General features: G+C 46.3%; 1 protein-coding gene and 1 long non-coding RNA gene across 4 annotated transcripts in view; one reads left to right on the top strand and one right to left on the bottom strand.

Annotated features, from left to right (window-relative positions):
- The window catches only part of LOC139789594 (phospholipid-transporting ATPase IC-like), a 31,967-nt gene extending 25,409 nt beyond the window's left edge, over positions 1-6,558 (bottom strand). The window contains exons 1-2 of one of the 2 annotated variants that reach the window (XM_071730521.1): positions 6,292-6,558; positions 4,481-4,576 (exon numbers count right to left, since the gene is read on the bottom strand). The gene's annotated coding sequence lies outside the window, so the exon portion shown is untranslated. Of the gene's footprint in view, positions 1-4,480; positions 4,577-5,777; positions 5,870-6,291 lie in introns of those variants that run through there. The other variant, XM_071730522.1, reaches the window with a different exon arrangement.
- A 2,192-nt stretch (positions 6,559-8,750) lies between these two features.
- Positions 8,751-21,472, top strand: LOC139790140 (uncharacterized). 2 transcript variants are annotated; one of them, XR_011723414.1, is made up of 4 exons: positions 8,751-8,794; positions 16,412-16,618; positions 18,040-18,103; positions 21,062-21,472. It is a non-coding gene; the product is annotated as an uncharacterized lncRNA (long non-coding RNA). The 2 variants fall into 2 exon arrangements; XR_011723415.1 differs by lacking the exon at positions 8,751-8,794 and adding an exon at positions 10,486-11,769.
- Positions 21,473-21,510: the final 38 nt, after the last annotated feature.

The following is a 21,510-nucleotide window of genomic DNA, read 5'->3' as shown; positions in this document are numbered from 1 at the left end:
CCAATTCTAAGATATTACAGGTTTGTCCCATAGTTCTTCACTCTAGTAAGATTACATTAAGTAGCAAAAACCGAACCAAACAAATAAACCCCAAACAACCAAATAACAAAGCCCCAAACAAACCAAAGCAAAACCCAGGTAAAAGCAGAGCAGGTCCCTGCCACAGCCTCTCTCGGGCACCAGCTCTAATTCTGAGGGTGCCAGAGCTGCCCCAGCTCAGCAGCTGAACCATGAGCAGTTGCCAAGCCCTTTACCACGTCATGCAAACAGAAAGCTGTCAGGTTCATGCTGTTGTGAAACAAAGAAATGTGTTTTGCCAAACTGATAGGGAAATAGTCCCCTCCATAAACCAGCACAGCCCTGGCTGTAACACAGCAGCACCAGTGTCCTGCTGGGGTGAGAACACGCTGCAATCTCACTTGAGAAACTCCATCCAGCACTTCCCAGCCAGCACCCTGCCCGGGGATAAGGAGCTGGGCAAGTGATACCCCTTTGCCTTGCCAGCAGGAGAAGTGTTGCAATAGAGTAACAGGAAAAGAAAAAAGAGAATTGCTTTGAATTTCCATTCTCACCAAGTTCCATGTTTTTAAAACACTTTCCTCTGCTTACTAGGTTTTTTTCTTTATTGTGTGTTACAGGAGAAAGGAACAGTGCAAACCCAAGCCTGCTCAGAGGAGGACTGAATGTGCCCTCCCAAACCCAGCCAGAACTCCATGTCTAACACTCAGCTCTGGGGTGGGGGCCCCCCAAGGACTCCTTAGCAGATGCACAATTAATTCAATTACATTTTCCACCAAAAGTCAGAAGTAATTGCTTGGCTATTTTCAGCTGTAGCACATTGTTCATCTTGCCAGTAACTGGGATTTTAAGCTAAAAAGGGGTGATGAAACAAAGCCTGTTTAGGTCCATAGAGCAACAGGACTGCAATCCAAACAACCAGGAAAGGAATTGAGAGCCCCAGAGTACTTTGATGTCTCTATTAAAGCAGACATCTGCATCTGAGACTCATTTTATCTGTCCTTTCTGACAACACAAATGTAAAGCAAAGTGTTCAGTCCAGGTGACAATTTTATAAACCTGGCTGGGGCAAAGGGGCTCCCAAGGGCTAGGCAGGACATTTCTGTTCTCACTGCAGCCAAATGCTTCAGCAGAGTATTACCCTTCATTAAAAATGTATTCATCAACTAATCTACCTGCAACAAGAGCTTCTACAAGGAAGCAGGAAAATAATAAAACTAGACATAATTCAAAGCACAAGAGGCAGATCACGTATTACTCATAAGAGACAGGAAATGTTACTGGTAACAGCTGAACAACTCAGCCCATCTTGCTGATCTTTATGATGCTTTTAGGGGAAAAGTAGTTACCTGAAACAGCATGAATCAGCACAAACAGGCCACAGAAATAACCTGCAGTCCAAATGCTGCTAAGCTTCCCTCAGATTGCCATGCAAATGACAGGCTTCCAGCACATTGGTTTGTATTGATTTGTATAGCTGCTTCATACAGACATTTACCACATTGAATGACTGCCTGAAAATAACTGAACACCCCCAAATTACATCTTCAAGGGGAATGAATGATTTCTGTCAGCCATTTGTTCTGGAACACGCTGACTTCTGCATGCACCCTCACAGGATGCCATGGCCCTGGTGAAGCCCAGCTCTCAAAATGCTTTTGAGAAAGGCAACCTCAAGAGTTCAGGGAACCACTGGAAGTCCCCTGTGCCCTTGCCCACCTGAGGAAGGCTCCATCAGGTACTTAGCAGTGGCCAAACTGAATCCCAAAGCCTCAGCTCCTCTAAGCCAACCAAGAACACTTTGCATTAGACAAAAAAACCACAGCCTATAGTTCAGAGTGTATCACACACAGTGTGTGCCCTTCAGCACCCCCAGTGCTCCTGCTGGCTGTGGGAAAGGCCCCTGCTTCCTGCCTGCACAGCTGATCCCAAATCCTGCAGAGACACATCCCAGATCCTGGTGATGCTGCAGAGACACATCCCAGCTCCTGGTGATGCTGAGGGACAAGCTGAGAGCTCACACCATGCACAGCAAATGGGTCAGCTTGCAGCCAGGCATGATGAGGAGATAATCAGAGGTTTGCATGTCTGTCAGAGCTCCCAGAGCTCAGCGGTTGCACCTACACCACAGACATCCTGGGTCAGGCATGCAGTTCTGGAATAAGTGTGCTCAAACCACACTGGAGAGTCCAAGATAATCAAAAGTGAGGTAGAGGGGAAACAAACTCCTGACCCTACACATCTTCATTGCACTGTGACCTTGGAGAAAGTTCCCACGTTGAAACTGCCAACACATGCTTCACATGAGGTGAAAAAAGTTAAAGTGATTAAAATATGGCTACAGATAAAATGCTGATGGTGAAGGAGTACACCTAGACAAGCCCACACAGCAGGCCCCGTGTCATGCCTGGTGAGTCCAACATCTTCACCACACAGCAGAACCACAAAAGATTCAAACAGTGCCTGTGGAGACTCAGCCCATCACTGAATATGAGAAATCCTTGGGGAACCAGTTTTGTAAGCAACAGGTCTTATATATATGAGTCAGCTTGCTTGTATCATCTGCTGCTGTTCTACACACATATGTGTATACAAACACACAACTTTGTAACTCTATCTAAGGATATATATTTTAATTCACAATAGTACCTCATTTCACACTTACAAAAGAAGTGGTTTCAAGCCATTTGAGGCCACAAATCATGCAGAGGCTACTTAGAATTTAGTCTCAATAGCAGAGGTTCACTTCACTTCACTTCACTTCACTTCATTTCACTTTTCATAAGCATTAGCATCAAAAAGTGCCCATATTGTATCTTTTGATTGGAAATAATGCAGCTTACACAATCTGCACACTGACAAAGCATGAGCAGTAACAGCAACTGTAACATCCACCAGACAAAGCAAGACCTGAAGCTGGTTAACTCTTGTGAATAAATGATTTCTGCTTATCTCCCTTTACCACAAATTCTGAAATATTAGCACTGGGATAAAAGTCTGGGAATGCCACAGTGCAGGCAAGTGATGTTTGTGTACACAGCTGTATGATCAGATGCCCACAGTGCTCCACTCAAAGCTTTCACATTATGTTTATCAGCTCACCCATGTCTGAAGTGGGAAAAGAGAGGTGCTGTAATGGTGCAGAATAAGGATGCTGGTGACACAGACATAAGCAAAACTTGCCCTGTTATTCCCCAGTGTATAAACAAACTGCCTTGGCAAGCCATGTGGCTGCTCAGACCTGCCTCTCACAGCACTGGGAGGCAGCTGCAGAGCATCTTCCAACTCCTCCTGCAGCTGGAAACACCCTCACCCACCTCACACGATGGAGCCAGGGCAACCACTCATTAAAAAAGGTGTTTCCACAGAGGTGTTTCAGCTCTAGCTCTTTAACTGTGAGGATCAAGAACTTACTGACCTGGACTGCTTCCAGCTCCAAGGGATTTTGTTACTGGCATCAAGCAGAGCCAACCCTGTGAAATCCTCAGATTTCTTTCACAAGGAATCAGCTCCAGACCCTTTCTGCATGCATTAATGACCCTAATTACCCACACTGCCAGCACCAGAGGAGAACTCTAACACTTTGGTACCACCAAGCTCTGTGAAATCTTGCTTTCTCCAAAAGTTCTTTCCATACTGGTTGAAGGGAAGTGGCAGTTTCTCCACTGAACATACTGAAGCCCCAGCCAAACAAGCTGAGGTATCAAACCTCTGAAACCCTCTGGAGAGAGGGAGTTCAGTTTTGTACTGTTGACAGATGTCCAAGACCAATCTTAGGGGGAAAAAAAAAAACCAAAATGGAAAAAAACCCACCACCAGAGTATCATCAGGGGAAACTGAAGATATGGGGAACACCAGCTTCCAAATGCTTTCTCTCCTAATGCTTCCCAGCAATTTAACTGAAAATACCAATAACAAGAGACCCATAGCCTCCAGTCCACGTTGCCTGAGGGTAAGTGAGGATGGTTGAAGAGGGGCCACATGCAGTAACAAAATAATAATTTTACCCATTATCTGCACTAGGTTTTTTCATTAACAGATATGCAGACTCCCCATCATTTAAAGTCCAAGTCAGGACAAGTTATCTCTGAAGAAGATAATAAAGTTGGTAACCTTTGTTCAATCTGTAGGCTCCAGTGTACTCTGAAGGGGTTTCAACCTGACTGTTAACAGAGATTGTTACCTTGCTTTTCAAGGTTCATGTTATAAAACAGCATAACTTTGTTTCAGGATAGGAAAAAAAGAACTGGTTTTGTGCATACATAAACTGCATTGTTTGGGATGGAAGGTTTTTGGAACTTCTAAATAGTTTTTCTTGCTAGATATTACCATCCCCCATCAGAACCAGCAGATATCTTTAACTGTAAAAAAAGTAGAGGTTACTTCCTGCCAACAAGGCTGGAGATTACACAGTAATACACCTTTTGTCTGTCAGCATCTAGAGAGACTTTCCTTAACTGACCTTTCTCCAATGCAGCTTGTGACTGACCCAAGAGGCTCCACAGGTGTGTGCTGCAGCTCAAGGGTCCCCTGTGTCCAACTTTAAATTAGGCTCCATCTGTAAAGAAACAATGTCAGAAAACATTTCTTGGCTGATTTCTACCCTATGAGACCATGTGCAATAACAACAGAAGATTTCTTTTAGGTGATAGTTATCTTAATTTTCCTTGCTTAGCAAAAAGAGAGATTTCTGGTTAGTTCTTCAAACCCAGTCCCCCCCATCTCTTCTTCCTCCTCTCAGGCAGAAACTAAACACACTGCTGACACTACTGAGAATAATTTTATAAGCTTCCCAAAAAGGAACAGTGCACCAGCAGTGCCCTCTCACAGAGCACAGCATCTCCAAAGCAGGGATGAGAGCTCATGCACCTTCAGACTCAGACAGATAGAATAAGAGGCATGTTCTTCACCCCTGACAAGTGCAGAAACACAGAGAGGTTAAGTGATTTGCCCTAGGCCATGAGGTAAGTCACAGATGGAGCTGGGGTTAGGTTTCAGAAGCTCCTGGCTAATATCCTGCGTTCAATTACATCTACACAAAGCATCTCATTTAACAGGGGCCAGATAAAGGAAACAGCCAAGGATAACATTAACCCCCCTTATAATTAAACAAAAACAATCAAACAGCTCCCCATATTTCAATGCAGGTAGCACATTACACTCAGACCCAACAGCATTACCTATGCCACCAAAATAAAGGCCACAACAAAAAAAGATCACAGAAAATAAGTTTTAGCTAGTTTAAATAGCTTGAAACTTGAATGCAAAGAGACCAAGTGGTTTTTTGAATTCATCATCATAAACTGCAAATCAAGGGACCAGACCATTCCCAATCTGTCTCACAAGGGAAAATTAAATTAAGACAACTGTTTAGAAGTGACCAAAAATAATCTGCATGATACCTACAAGTTAACAAATACAGGTCTGTGAAAGATGTGCTCTAATGTGAACAACAGTAACAGCAGTGTAGAAGCTGACAAGAAAGAACACAAAATGACCAAATACCACTTGACACCTGAATCAGACTTTGAAAAGAAGACAAATAAAAGAAACAGAACCACACAGAAAATTGTGAGCCAATCTGAGCCACTTCTGCAGGGAGTTAAACCCCAGAACTCTGGCAGCAGCTACAGGGGCAGGGACTGTTCAAGAACCAGGCTGGCTGTTGGTCCCACCAACTCACCCAGGGCACTCTCAGGTTCTCTTCAGACCCTCCACCACACACACCAGACAAAAGCCACCACAGTGTTACTCATTACCAGAAACTATTTACTGCCAGCAGCTCCCTGTACTGTATGCCTTCTTCAGTTTCAAAACGTTTCTGCTGACATTCAAGCCAGTGGAGAAATGCTTCATTAGCTGCTCTATTTAATGCAGTTCCCTCCAGACTCTAAGAGAAGGGATGCTGTGTAAGCTATAGACACAAAGCAGTAGGGAACACAACTGAGTTACTGACATTTGTGGGGTCACAAAACGCTTTTCATCCCCCAAGTGGGTGCCCAACCACACAAGTAACTTTACTGATATTTTTCTGCTGCAGAGTTTTCACAGTTCTTTAATATGGACACCTCCTACTGCCCTACAGGCTGCACACACACTGACTGATGAGTGATCACCCCACAGCCATGGGGGATATTTTCCTCGTTTATAGACACAGGGCAGGGGGGCAGAGGAAGAAAAGCAAGCACAGAAGCACAGCACCTAGCCCAGGGCCACAAAAACAGGTCGGCAACCAGCGGTATCTGCCAGAGCACTTGTTACCCTGTGCCTTACCTCCTAGCAAAGCTTTATCCTCCCTTTCACCCGGGGGTCCAGCCTGAGTAGCTTCGGTGGCAAGTCTGACGATCAGCTGAGGCACATCTTTGCGGGTGGCAGAGAGAGACTCAAATCACTGCAGGGTTCCCATCGAAACCTGCTGTCCCCACGGGTGACGAGAACCCCTCAGCTGTGCGGGACCCACCGGCAGACAGACATTGCGGTCCCGCACCCCCGGGCCCGCACCCGGGCCGGGCAGGGAAGGTGCAAAGGCCTCACCTGGCAGACGGGTCCGTCCTTCCTCCCTCCCTTTTCCCCTTCCTCCCTCCCTCCCAGCGGCCGCCTCACGGTCCCCGCCGAGGCCGCTCTCTTGTGAATGAATATTTAATTGTTTAAATGTTCATTGCGCTCCTGGACCTCCCCAGCCCAATGGAAGAAGAGCTCGCCCGGGGCTCAGCCCCGCCCGTCCGCAGCCCGCGGCAGAGCCCTCGCAGCCGCCTTCACACCCCGAGTCCCCGCCAGCTCCCGATCCAGACGTTTCGGCTTCGGCACCTCCCGGCCGAACCACGGCGGCTCCCGGGGGATATTTTGACAAAGAAAATGCTTTCGGGTCGGCCCCGGTGCCGGCGCTCACCCCTCCTGTGGCAGCGGGGTCGGTTTCTGGCGGGGCCGTGTCCCGGAGCCCCGGCCCTGACCGCCACCGAGCGCTCCGGGGGGCGATGGGGCAGCCCGGGCCCGCCCCGCTCCCGGTTCCGCCGTCTCCCCGTCCCTCCCCGCCTGCGCTTCCCGGCCCGGCACCCGCCTCTCCGGGCTCGGCCACCGCCGGGGGTGCAGCCGAGGGGAGCAGCGCGGCCCCAGCCCGCCCGCCGGCAGCACCTGTGGGCGCGGGTCCCGCCGCTCGCTCTCTCAGGGCCCTCTCCTGCCAGCGACCGCCCCGCTCCCGCCCGGAGTCCCCGCGGCAGCCGCCGTCAGACCGGACAAACGGGTTCCCCCACTCGTCCGGGCCGGCCCAGCCGCGCAGGAGGAGGGGAGGGGCCGCTCGGGCCCCGGACCTGTCCCGGTGCCTGTGCCTGTCCCCGTCCTGACCAGGCACGGCACCCGGCACACAGAGGGGAGTACCGGCCGGGACCCCTGCCCCGGGTGAGGACCGGGACGGGCCGTGAGCAGGACCCGCTCCCCCTGAGGGGCTGGGAAAGGTGCAGCCCTGAGGAGAGTCCCCCCGGCGGGGCGGGACCGGCGGCAGTTCACACAGAGGGGCTCCGGAGGGAGCAGGGACGGGACCCGGAGGGGGGGAAGCTGAATGGTGAGGGGGAAATGTTGTTCGAGGTAATGGAGAACAAAAGGGATCATTCTCCGGGACAACGAGACCCCCTCTGCCCCCTCCTCACCACAGGCTGCACAGCACCCCCGGCTCTGCCCCTTCGGCCCTGTCCACACCCAGAGGAGATGGTGCTGGTGGCTGTCCTGTCACAGGGGATGGTGCTGGTGGCTGTCCTGTCACGGGATGGTGCTGGTGGCTGTCCTGTCACAGGGGATGGTGCTGGTGGCTGTCCTGTCACGGGATGGTGCTGGTGGCTGTCCTGTCACCAGGTGAGGTGGTGCTGGTGGCTGTCCTGTCACAGGAGATGGTGCTGGTGGCTGTCCTGTCACCAGGTGAGGTGGTGCTGGTGGCTGTCCTGTCACGGGATGGTGCTGGTGGCTGTCCTGTCACCAGGGGAGATGCCAGGAGTGCTTCCACAGCAGCACATTCCCTTTGGGTAGTGCAGCACTCGTGGTGTGAGGTGGATCACGCCATGTTTGGGGCTGTGTCACTCAAAGGCTGGGGAGAGGTGGCTGCCCAGCGTGGTGAGAGGAAGAGGAGGCAGCCCCAGGCCCCATCCCCATCAAAAAAGGTCAAGTGCCGTTCTGCCTCTCTTCGTGGCTCCACAGCTCGCAGCTCTGGTAACAACTGACACAAACTCACAGGGGACCAGTGGGGACCAGGGCAATGGCTGCTGCCATCAGATTGTCACCCCCAGGGCTGCTCCGGGGGTCCCTGCTCCCCGCCCAGGCTGTGGCGTGGGGAAACAACTGCCTGCAGCAAGGAGACAGTGTGGGCAGTGGGACCCCCCTCTGGTGGTGTTCCTAGTGACAGGATTATGTTATCCTGTCCTAATCACTAGGACTGTGCAGTGTTACAGAGAAAACTTTGTAAAAGGTACAGTTTTTAAAACTTTGGGCCTTTCTAAAAGGTCAGACTGGACTCCTGGATCCTGAATCCTTTTAAGGCAGGATTGGAGAGTTGAAGGATGCTCGACCATGATATTGTCAGCACTTGAAACCAATAGTTTTGCTTATTAATTAAGTGACAAATAAAGCAGTTAAGTTTAAGGTTGACAGTAGTGCAATTCTGCTCCACCACCCTGTGTCTGTTTGCAGTCCTTTTCACTGTATTTTTTTTTTTTCAGGCTGCATCAAAATAAATGTAAACATCTCAAGACTCTTCTGGGAACTCATCAAACGAATGTGACAAGCTCCACCTGTAAGTTTCAATTCCATGAGTTTTCATAAACCTTAGTATGTGATCCTGGATGCTGCTGTACCTGATTAATACTTCACCTGACTTAAAACCTGGAGACTGAGGGGGTTTGATAGTCTGTTCTGGGTTAGTTGTTGATCAGGTCATCCTGCCTCAGGCCTGCTATGGTGTTGCTGCTGCACACACAGACACACCTGCCCTGTATCTGCACTCCTGTGGCAACCTTGGCAACCATCCTGGTGGCAGAAGGTGTCCAGGAGCAAACAGCACCAGTGGGCTCATCCTGATGGTGCTTCAGCCTCCGTGTACACTGGTGCACAGAGAGTCCCCCACCCAGGAAAGTGTTTCAAAATGGTGCTTAATGAGAACTCAGACTTTACAGCATGGTAACCCTCTGGGATGGGTGTCACCCCCAAACCTTGGGGCTGCTGACTCCTGGCAGGGCTCTGGCCAAATCCTTTGGGTGCCCCCCTTCCTGACCCCCATACTGCTCTGAGTGTAGGCAGATGGGATTTTTAGGGCACAATCTAAGAGGAGCAGTTAACCCCCACCTCTCAAATGCCCCGGGCATAGCAGCTTCCAAGAAAAGTTTTGCAGCAGTGCAGAGTGCTGATATAACCCAAGAAATTAACACCTGGCCCAGGTATCAGGCCTGGTGGTGCTAGGAAGGGCTGTTTGTGGAGCCTGCACCAGGCTGTGTAGCAAGAAAAATTGCTGAGACTATTTTTGTTGTTTTCCAGAAATCTGTTTCCTGCAGTGCCATTATGAAGATTTTAAGTTTATTATATAGACCATCTTAGAGCAAAACAGCCACTAAATGTTCCTAAAGATTAAAGAAATTTTTTTTTTTAATTGTTATGACATTTTTGCATACACTTTTATTCACGAATAATGCAGTTTATGGCAAGTGGAATGCAGATATATTTACTGATCTGATTAAACAGAGGAAAACGGAAAATATTAGCTGTCTCTTAAAGTGATGATGGGAACTGGAACATAAGCCAAATGCTCTAGTGTTTGGTATGCTATTTCTGTAATAATTCTTTCCAATTTTTGCTCAGTGGCTGGCCATTATAAATTAAACATGTGCTTCTGTCATGTTTTCTTTCTAAACCAGCCCAGCTTCTTTATTTTCATTTAAATCAAACTTTATTTATGTTTTAATTTGACCTTATTTATAGAAGTGAAACCTCCAAAACTATACTGGAGATCATTTTTCTGCATTCTATTCCTGGTTTTGCTTTGCTACATCTGTCCTAAAAGCCTTGTTTTTAAAGCTGTGAGCACTAATGCAAACTGAGGCTCACAGGCCAACATCCCCAGTGCTGCATCACCTTAATGATGGGGTAAAAGCTGCTCTTGATGGCATCACATCTGGCTGTGATGTTTGGATCTTGTTAGGGGGGGTATCTCTTCTTAATGAATTGTGTTACTTCTGTTGATGAGTTCTGTAATACCTGCAGACACTGTGGGAGCTCCTGGGCAGAGATACTTTTTTTTTTTTTTTTTTTTTTTTCTGGGTAAAATTTCACCAGGGCTGTGGTTTCCCTGTGCAGGTTGTTCAGATTATCTGTGTATTCAAAGGTTTGCAATGCAGGAAGCAGAAAGTGGTGCAGTGATGGAGGAAAACAGCTGGAGAAGTTGCTCAAAGTTGGAAAAGAAGTTATTTTTGGGCAGCAATACTGGTTTAAATATATGCCAAGTATGTCCTTGAGATCTTTGCTATGCTGTTGGTTTGCCTGGTTTGGGTTAACTCCTCCTCAAGAGCCATCTGCTGTATTCCAACTCCACTTCTTACCCACAGAACATAGAACCAAAGCTGCAACTAATGCTTGCAAGAATTTCCAGCATTGTCATCCATTTTAAATCCAGCAGCCACCTGCCTCTTGGGCTGAAAATTTTCATAATGACCAAACCTAAGAGGAAGGAAAATCTTCTTTGTATTTTACTGATTCAAAATGCCCTTGTCTTTCAACCTCTAAGGAGGAAACATAATTCCCTGGAAGGCATCTGGTTTGCTCCCCTTGACACAGAGGTGCTCCTGAAGAGGAATTTATCCCTCTGTGAACACCGTGAGGCACAGGTGACTGTGTCCATGTGGGTGTAGCAATACCAGCACCTGGCCTGTCACACCCTTGTTACCCAAGTCATATTAAAAAATGAGTGAGAAAGACTACAGGAGAATTTCTTCTGCTCTTGAGGTGAGAAAGGCAGTTTCTAACAAACCTCCTTACTTCAGGCATAACTTCAGTCTTACTATTGAATGGGTTCCCATGCAGGGAAAAAAAGAAAACACTTGGAAACTTGCAGTGTTTAATCACCACACCATCAAACCACCAGGCCCTCTGATCCCTTGCTGCAGGGCTAGCTAATAAAAGCCTGTTTGGTCTCTCTGTGTATGGGGGAACCTGGCTGAGGGTAACACTGTTCAGCTACCCAGTTATGAGTAGCTGTTGCAGAAATAGAATCTGCCCACTTGTGGACGCTGCTCTATAATAAAAGTAATCTTTGTTTTGGGCTGATGGGTGTGTATGAGATTGCTTGGTTTATTTTTCAGTACCAACAATACTCAATTTTCCTGTGTCAGAAAAAGCTTTGTTTAAACAGACTTATTTTTCCCTAGACCTAAAATGAGGTGCCAGATTCCAAAGTTCTGTCTTTCAGCAGCTTTCTGTTTTACTTCCTGCCTCGGATTCCTCCCAGAGGAGCACAACCTAAAGCTAGTTAAAAGCCAGCAGCACTGTGGGTTAACAAAGCAGCAGAGCTTTACGTGTGCCTTTGACAATTCCATCTCTGTCCAGGAAGTTAATTCATGTCCAGGGCTGAATGTTTGGCTTCATCACTAGGTAGCTGTATGCACAGCTAGGTTTGCATGAGTCCTTCCAGGAAGAAGATTATTAGAGATAAGAAAGCTCTGTACAAGTGATTAATGGCTCTAGCAGTGATTAATGGCCCAGTCCAGACATTACTTTTTCAAGGTAAGGAAGTGCTGCTCTGTGCTTGAGGGGAAGGCAGCAGCTGGTCTGTAAATTGTGGCTTCTCTCAGACCCTGATGGTGGTCAGTCTCAGTGCACTTCTCCAAATGTCTCCTGTAATCCTGTTTCTGGATTTTTCTCCTATATATTTCCTTCCTCTCCCTTGTTCCTCTCTCTCTCCTTTGCCCCAAACCAGCAGCACACTCGAGTCAAAACCCCACTGGTTTCTGTATCCTCTTTCCCAGCCTTTGCTTCTGTTTTCCCTGTTTTGTCAGTGTTTGGGGCTCACCACAGCATAACAGATTTTCTGGGAAGACAGCAGGACTTGAGCAGGAGGGGATCTTGCCAGGTCTCCTCTTGCTGCCAGCCCAGGGCAATCCCAGCCCCCTTGCTGTCTCCCCCAGGTGATGTGCTGCCTGTTATTTTCCCCATCAGGCTGCTACAGATTTCTGCACAGCCCCCAAGGTGATTATAAAGCTGCATAACCTCAGTTTGTTTGATTTTCTTGTATTCTTTATTGCCAGAATGATTTAGAACTTGAGAAACTGTTTCTTTTTTGAGAAGTGGGGAATTGTAGCCACCTTTACTTAGGAAAAAAAACCGAACACAAAAAAGTAGATACAAACAAACACTGAGTTTCTTTTTTTTTTCCAATGAAAGTAGCAGTTTGTGGCTAAACTTCAAACCATACCCAAAGCTTTCTGAGTATTGGTCCAATCTGTCCAAACCAAAGCCATATTTTATCTTGATCCTCCACAGAGTCCTTTTCAGAATGAGCTGTATAAAGTAAGTCCATAGTACTACAGTAGCAACCCGTGCTTGTCAATGTTAATGTTGGGGTTTTTTTAAAGCATTGAGCAGATCTCAATTTAAATAAGTGAGCATGGTATCAAGGCAGAGTTCACTGCTGTTGGTAACTAATTGTTCAGAAACTTTGCTGGGCACTCTTTTGGCACCCAACACTAATGTTCCTGTTTAGCAAGAGTTACACATATTGATAATTGTGTATTTGAGCAGTTCTGTTACACATCTTTATTCATGTTCTTATTTGAATCATTTCCTTGCACGTGCAGAAAACAGAAATGTGTGTTTGGTTTTTTTTTTGTTTGTTTGTTTGTTTGTTTTGTTTTGTTTTTTGGGTTTTTTTTTGTTTGTTTGTTTTTTGTTTGTTTTTTTTTTTTGGGGGGGGGGGGGGGGGGGGCTTTTTTGTATGTTTTATATGTAACTCCATTTCTGAAACCTGCTGTTCAGCCAGGAAAGCTCCTTTGGGGGCTGAGAAGGACCTTGCCACCAGGGTATTAAACACATCACAGAGTTAGGCCATTCCATCGTGTTCTCAGTTTACTCTGACTGAGTTTATTAAACAAAGACCAACTGTAAGTTTGTGAAATAACCAATTATTTCTGTGCCAGGCTTTGTCTTTGGGGACAGATTTCTTGCCATCAGTCAGCTGGTAGGACTCTTCCATGTAGTGGTCCAAGAAGCAAAAGGTCCCCAAAGGTGGGAGATGTCCCATGCTGAGCAGGAGGGTGTCTGCTCCTGGCTGTGGCTCAGAGACTTCTGGATTTGCAGTTTGAAGCCTCTCTGGGTCACAGATTGTGCTGTAAAAACCATCTCCCTGTTCATCTTTCCATTGTCTCTTTACATAGCCATGTGATTTCTGACTTAATATTAGTCAATAGTCAGTTAGGTTTCATTTTGTGCCAGGACCCTCACAATACTTCTAATATCAGAATAATCGTAAGTTTTGCCCTTTTTTTTTTTTTTTTTTTTTTTGTGTGTGTGTGTGTGTGTGTGTGTGTGATTGGATTCTATTTGTTGCTGTTTGGTTGGGGTTTTTTTTCCCAAATGTGATAACAAAATAGTAATGATTGATAATGAAATCACTTCTCTTAAATCATGCTAAGGCACACAGAGAAATCCTAATGCAATTCTCATGGCACAGTCACAGAGATGTGGGGGAAGTGTGGCCCTTGCGTTCTACAGAGGTAGAAGGGTCGTTCTGCACTGGTAGCCTGGTAGCCATTCACTGATTAATTAATGAATTAATTCAATGTATTTGCTTCATGAGTTAACTGAGATACTCACGGGGCTCTGGTAACGATAGGGAAGGCATTTTGCCAGGCTGCCAGCAGGAGCTGGCCACCCAAAGGTGCCACCCAAAGGTGCCACCCAAAGGTGCCACCCGTGTCCCCTATCCAGATGTCGCGGTGCAGCTGCGCAGCCCTGGGAGGTGCGGAGCTCACATCGCCCCAACCCTGGAGGTGCCCAGATCCCGGGATGTGCTGAGGAGCACCGCTGGCACGGCAGCTCCCTGCCCCGGGAATAATCCCTGTCATTCCCCCGCTGGCCAAGAGATGGAGAACCTCACCGCCCCAAGACCCGCGGGCAGGGACCTCCTGTGCTTTGGGCTCCTTGGTGGCTGTCCCGGCACCCGCAGTCCGGGACGGAGCAGATTTCACCCCAAAGCCACTTGTCACATCCCGCAGGAGCTCTGTGCTCCCTCCCAGCCCTTCGTGCCATTCCCTTCGGAACGGCGGCAGCTTGGGGCATCTGTGCCATCAGCTGGAGCTGCCAGAACACCAGGCTGGAAACAAATTGGGTCTCTCCACCCCTAGGAAAAAGCTGCACCTTCAGCTGAAGGATGGGGTGAGGATCACGGGCCTGAGGCAGCTCATCACAGGCTGCTTAAGGGTGCTCCCCTCCCGGAGGAGAGCTGGGGATGAGCAGAGGCAAAGTATGCAGAATAAAATTGATTTTTCTGGAATGAGTGGGGTGTCTGAGAGATGATGTTTCAAAATTTGGCCCTCCAGAACTGGATTTGCAATATGATCCCATTGCCATGTTAAGGAGCTTTGGGAAATAATTGCTTGCCTTCAAGGTTTTTATTAACTCAATTTTAAGACACTTAGGAGAAGCCAGACTTTTCAGGGGATGGGTACTGAACAGCCTGGAGGTTCAGACTCACTAAGTACAGGCTTGAGCAAAACGTCTAAAACCCAAGAAGTCACCTTTGTTTAATATTTTCGAGCATCTTGACAGCAAAGTTTTAAAGTAATGCTTTTAAAGCATTAGATGTATTCACTGTCACTTCAGATTAGCTCAGGAAGCAGAAGGGAATGGAAATCCTTCACAGTTTGGGTAAATTTCAGGCATATGTTCAGCAGCTGCTGTGCTTTGGAGTTATTGTGGTCTGTAAAATTATAAATGATGTTGGTTTAGTGATAAAATCATCATAATAAAATATACTCACAGTCTCACAGAAATAGCTGGAAATTAAGGGCTCCTGGGTAAGGTTGAGGAACCGAGAAGGGAGTGACCTGATTTCTCTGCCTGTTTTTATCATATTTCCTTTCTGAAGGAAATTACCATTCTGAAGGAATACCACCAGGGTGACAGGGTGCTGGGCCAGCGGGCTGTGCAGAGGGAGAGGAGCAGAGCAGAGGCTGCTCCATGTGCCAGGAGACAGGAGGCATCTCCTCCTCCACACCCCTTCCCCAGCTGGGACCTCTGGGGTTTTGTCACAGGGGTTCATCATCCAGTACCTTCTGGCAGAACAAACTGAAGGTTTGCCCTCAGAGTACACATAGCAAGACTGCCTTTTGGGGGGGCTTTTTACTGTAGATGGATTTTTTTTTTTTTTTTTTTTTTTTTTTTTTTTTGCCCCTCCCTGTGAGCCTGTGTTCCCAGAAATGAAAATGCAGTGTTTCCCCACTGTCACTTTTCTGTCCCTCAGCCTGCCCAGACAGCTGCCTGCTCTGGTCCTGAGGCTCCTTCCCTGCAGGGAGCATCCCTCCTGTTTAGCTTGCACATAATCTGTTTCATTGTTCATCTCTGAGCACTGCCTTCTGTGCATTATTGATTTCCTGACTTGCATTGCTGGGTGCACACAACCAAACACACTTTGGGTAATTTGCAGCTTTCCTGCTTCCTGAGGGAAGGTAACCTCTGTTGGCTCTGCTGAAGTGGCAACAAAACCCCTGCAATTATTCCCTGGAGCTGGCGGAGGGAAGGTGCCTTCTTCTTCCCTGGAGCTATTGTTGGAGGCACTTCCATGATCAGAAATTACTGCAACATTATTCATGGGGTCCTTTGTGGCTTACTCAGGACTGTTATCCCAGACAGCATCCACTGGTTATTTGCCTACTCCCCACTTGCTGCTCTGCTCAATAGACAGGAGAAACCAGTCTGCCAGGCAATCCCAGCAATAGTTCTATGGAAATTCGCTGTAACGATGGAATCCCTCAGGAAAAAGAAAAGTATTAAAGCAATTATATTACTTAGAAATTCAAAGTGTTGTGCAAGCATGAAATAATCTTTAAAGCAGTTCCAAGTGATATGTTCTAGTGGAGTAATTTCAGTGACTTCAGTGCTGCTGCACACTCTGGCAGGCACTGAATATGGTCACGAAGAAGTAAGAATACCATGGACAAATAAATCCTTGTGGCTGCAGGCTATGCATCCAGATGCTCTTACTGGATTACTATGTCATGGACTCGTGCCCTACAATTGCTTCCATGCCATGAGGTCTGGCATGTCTTGACAGGCTAACACAGCTTAAGACATAACGATAATAGTAGGGTACGTGGAATTTTTTTTCCTTTTTCTTTTTTTCTTGGTTTTTTTTTTTCTGTTTCAAGCATAGTTTTTAAGGAAGCCATCCAGCACTGGGTGATAAATCCTTCTTCTCAGAAGTCTCTAGTAAAGGCTCCCTGGTCACAGATTCCCTGGGCAGGAGGTGAGGACCCCACAGTTCAGCTCCAGGACTGGGTCTGCAGCTGGCTCTGGAACCCACACTGTTTATCCATGGCACAGCAGCATCTCTGTTTTAACAGAGACATGCCATGTGGAAGTGAGTCAGTTTGTTTGTTTTTCAGGGAAGTTGCTGCTTTTAGCAGCCTCTCAAGAGTCATTTTATGTAACATTTTCATGAGTGGGCTTATATCCACAGCCACGGCTATATATATATATTTTAGAGGCATTACAATGAAGTGGCCATATATAGTCCTTACAAAAATCTTGTCCCAGCACCCTTCTTCTCTTCCCATCTTGCAGCTTCTGTGCTTCTCTTGCAGGCTGCCTCTCCCCTGTGATGGGAGCTGTGAGCATCACTGTATCACAGGGGCATGCAGGCAGACTCAGCAGGGCAGTCAGCACTTTTTTGTGCTGTTCTGCACGTGTGTTCAGGTGAAGGAGGATTTCATGTAGTAATGGCAAGTTTGCACACATTTAGCTGTAGTAAAGTAACCTGTTTGGTCTCTGCTAAAATAGAACAAGAGAGGAAATCCTGAGGTGGTTCACAGAGGTGAACTTCATACATATAGTGCAAATAAATTACTTTGGTCTTTTTCTTGTTTCTCTGTATTGCATCTCTACCGAAAGGTACTTTGTAGAAGTTAAAGTGTTGCTCCCTTTAGACATGGCTTGAAGCCTGAAACTAAGAGGAAAGTATAGCACAGCAGAAACCCCACAGCAGAAACCCCACAGCAGAGCTCATGATGGGTTCCCTGAGCTGGGACAAAGATTTAATCTATAATGAGGGGAGGGAGAGGTTGTGCCTGCTCTAATATTAGCTGGGACCTGTGGGTGCTCTACTCTCCATTGTAACTCCTAGCACAGCCTTTTAGAACTAGAAGAGCTCGGACTGAAACCTCTGAGCTCTTCACCTTTGTCAGATGGGTTGGAGGTGTTGTTGGAGCCTTTGTGGCAGCTTCCACAACTGGCTCACTTTATCCTCTCTCTGAACAAAGGAACTTTTCAGGGTGTTGTTGCACTGTAAAGCAGAGAGGATTGCATATCTAGTGCTGTTATAAATAAGAATTCATTACTATCAGATATCTACACAGTAAAAATATATCCCCTTTTGATATTTTTTTTTTTTTTCACACATTTGGAGTAAATTCAAGCCTTAGTATGCAGAGAAACATGAGCTAATTAGAAATTCATTCACTCAGCCTACTTTAAGCCCCCATTACCCCTTAAAATGGCTGATTTATGATGTAAGAGGCTGATAGCATTTGTTTGATTAAACTCACAATGTAAGCAAAGTAGAAATGCCTAAGCACTGGTAAGTGTGATTTATACTTTATGTGTGGCCTTCTAGAAAAATGTCAGAAATTTTAATGTAGACACATCTGCATTAAATTTTTGCAGCTTCTCAAAAAGTGCTGCTATTTGGACCAAAAAATAGTCAATAATATATTTATATTCTGTGTGTGCACCTACATAAACATGCACTCTCTTTTTTTGTTTTGTTGATTTGCTTAAATACAGTGTCTTGGAAATATACCCTATTATTCCAAGTTTCACAGAAGGAAGCATGTAATTATTGGATTGGGTGAGTTACCATTTATTGACTCAGCTTGCTTCAAAGGCAGATTTATTTTAATTATTTCAGCTATTGCTGCTGCTTAGCTAAACCAGACAGCCTCTGGTACACAGCCCATCACCTGGGCTGCTTGCCTGGGGAGGGTATCAAGAAATAACATGTTTTGGTCTATCTTGAGGATACTGGGGCTTTCAGACCATCAAGATAAGTTCATCAAAGCATAAGAATATGATTGAGGAATGTAAGTAGACAGAGAGCCTAGAAGAGAGAGAAAGAGAAGTCAAAGAAGACCTTACCATGGCCTTGGAAGATGATGTCAAGAAAGCTTAATATTATTCCAGAGTTTTTATCAATTTACAGTTCTAGAGAAGGATGAGGGTTTCTGGAAGATGGGGGGTAGGATACATTTTGCTTGGTTGGAAGCCAGAGAGCTTTTGCTGAGTTGCTTATAATAGGTGGGTAAAGCCACAGCTTTTTAATCTTTTATTATGGAAAAAAAAAGGTGTTTTTATCTAGGTTATTTTTAAAAATGTCCATATGACTGATCAGCTTCAGGAGAGAAATAACAAGTATACAATAAAGCTATGGATGGTAAAAATCAGGCAGAACCACCCAGAAATGTGTGTTGACTGTGTAAAGATGTATAATTGTCAACAGAATTACTCTTATTTAAGTTTTTGACAACACAGAAGATTCAATACCTTAACTACTGTCTTTTTTTTTCTCTCTCTGCTAATCCTCCTCCCACTCAGCAAGGAAATTAATTGCCAAGGCTTATACAAATGTCACATTATGAGACTTATTCTTGAACAATTTAACACATCTCCTGAGAATTATTCCTGACTCCTGCTTGTGCAGGTTTGGAATCGGGTTCCCTGTAGTGCTCAGCTTGTGTCCTCACATTAGACAAGAAGTTTAGGTTCTGGTTGCCAGAGGCTGCTTCACGCTGCCAGCAGATAGTGCTTGCCCTGCAGAGTCCTCCCAGGCCATGTGTTTCTTTCCCAAAAGCTGGAAATCTTAGAAAAGGCTCCACTTCTGCAGTAGCACTGCCCAGCTGGTGACCCCAACATGCAGCAGGAAAGCCTCAGAAATAAACAGCAAGGAAATAATGGCCCAAACATTTCACATCTCTCTCAGTTTCCTGTTCCTTTGGCAGCATGTGCATGGCAACCATCTTGCTCCTGAATTCCTGCACATTATTGTGTTGGCAGAGAGGCTCTGAAGAGCCTGACTTCAGAGATGTCCTGTCCTCAGCTTCCCTCTGCCAGACGTTACCATCCCCCTGACAGCAGAAAAGCCTGTGTTCAGAGTTTTAAAAACAGACAAGCAAATCATGTTTCTCTGGTACAGAAATGAAAACCTGCTGAGCCTTAGGTAGCTCAAGACTTAGTTCTTGCAGAGGCTTTGTAGGTCTTCTTTGCTGATGAACATTTACCCACGGCTCGTTCGGTGTCAGAGGAGGAGTCTGCTCTTCTGAGAGCTGTTTGAGTCCAGGACTCATGTCATCCCTTTCCTGCAGAGCATTCCTGCCATTGGCATTATCTGCTGCCTGGGGGGCCTTCTGGAAAGAAGAGGGATCACTCACTGCATTCTTCTGGCTCTTCTTCCAAGCACACCAGATGGAGATGAGTATAGAAATGCCAGGAGAACAGTCTCCACATGATGCTTAGACTGTCAGGACTGAATTCCATCCAGAAAGAGCAACATCCCAAGTAATGAACTCCTTCTCAAACAGAGCTGATTCCATGTCTCTCCTGCAACACGCAATGTTTCATCTTTGAAAATACCAGGGGAGTTTTACTCTTAGTTCTCCCGAGTTTATGTGGCTAGTGCATTAACTTTTTTACCAGAGAGTGCTACCAGGACTCAAGAACAGCTTGGGCTGTGTAGAGGTAAAACTGTGTTCTGAAAAGCACCTTACATCTCTGGTGAAATACTGTGACTCCCCAAATTCTGAACAATATAGGGGAGAATATAATTATCCTTTACTATACCTCACTATCCTGTACTTATTAATTGAACCTGTGGAGGAGAAAAAGCCATTCAAATCCAGCCTGAAAACATTTACATAAAATCCTGCAAGACTCTCAGGATAGTTCTGAGCTTTAGAAACATGTCCCTCGTTTTCCACTGTAAATGTTACGTCCTAGGCTAGCAGCATAAATGCCCAGAGTGGCATGAATAAATAAAAATTGCTGGAGATGTTTTATCTGTCAAAAGATACCTGTGAGTTTTGTTTTGTTGCTGAACTGGTAGGAAATGCTTGTGGGGGGAGCCCCAGCGACTGCTCTGAGTTTGGAAGCAGAGAGCTGGGTGGTGCAGTCCTTGAACAAAAAAACCTCCCTGCTCTGCCAAGAACTGATTGGGCAGAAAGTCCTGACTTGTCTCAAAGCCATTCCCAAATGTTTACAAAGAGAAGGACGAGGAGAGGGAGTAGTTTGTGCAGCAGCTTCTCAGCACGGTGTGATGGATGGGATCTGGTTTAGCCAAGCAGCCTGTCTGCAATCGCCCCTTGGGAGCTGTGCTTCTGCCACCTCTGCTCTTATTCCTGGGAGCCACATCAAAGGCCTTTGGCTTTGCAGACCGTTCTTGTACTTGCTCAGGCACAGACCTGTCCTTCAGCTCTGCTTCTGCCCTCCTTGTCCAGTCCCTAGTCCTGATGGTGCTGGGCCAGCAGCATCTCCTTGCCTTTCCTCCCTGCAGCTTTGGGATTGCCTCTCCTTCCCCCTGCAGCTTTGGGATTGCCTCTTCTTCCCCCTGCAGCTTTGGGATTCCCTCTCCTTCCCCCTGCAGCTTTGGGATGCTGCATGTTCTCAGTGCCAGTGTTGACACTGCTCTGGTACCACAGATTTGGTGACTGCCACACCCTCAGCTTTCTCATGGCACCCTTGCAGCTACTGTATTTCTTTAAGCATACAGAGTTTATAGTTTCAGTAGGCTTGATTGCAATCTCAGTCTCATTTTTAGGTAAAATAACAAATGTCCTCCAGTAACACTAAAGGAATATTTGCCGGAAGATACAGGCAAGAATTTGCAGCATTTCTACTCTTGTTTTTGCAGGATGGATAAAAAGTGTTGTGTTTAACACAGGATTGCATTTTGAAATGCTCTGGCTCATGGAGCAGTGGTGTTCTGCATGTCCATAGTTGGAGGAAATAGCCCACCTAAGCATCAAACACAAAAAGGGCAATTACAGATACGAGTACTTGGTGGTCTAGGAAGAAAATTGTGCTGACCTCTGACCATGAGGTCAAGAAGTTTAGGAAATGCTGTAGAGAACTGTAAGCCTGCAGAAATAAATAGTAAGTGTTGGTAAAGTTTTAAGTCAAGAGAAAACATCACAAGTTTCACATAATCTGGTTTTGGCCATTTTTTGTTTGCCAGCTCCCTGTATGGTTGATGGTGAAAGAAATGTC

The sequence above is a fragment of the Heliangelus exortis genome, chromosome Z (genome assembly GCF_036169615.1).
Source record: "Heliangelus exortis chromosome Z, bHelExo1.hap1, whole genome shotgun sequence".
Classification (NCBI taxonomy): Eukaryota; Metazoa; Chordata; class Aves; order Apodiformes; family Trochilidae; genus Heliangelus; species Heliangelus exortis.
Note: the sequence above shows the minus strand (reverse complement) of the source record. Positions and strands in the feature narration are given on the sequence as shown.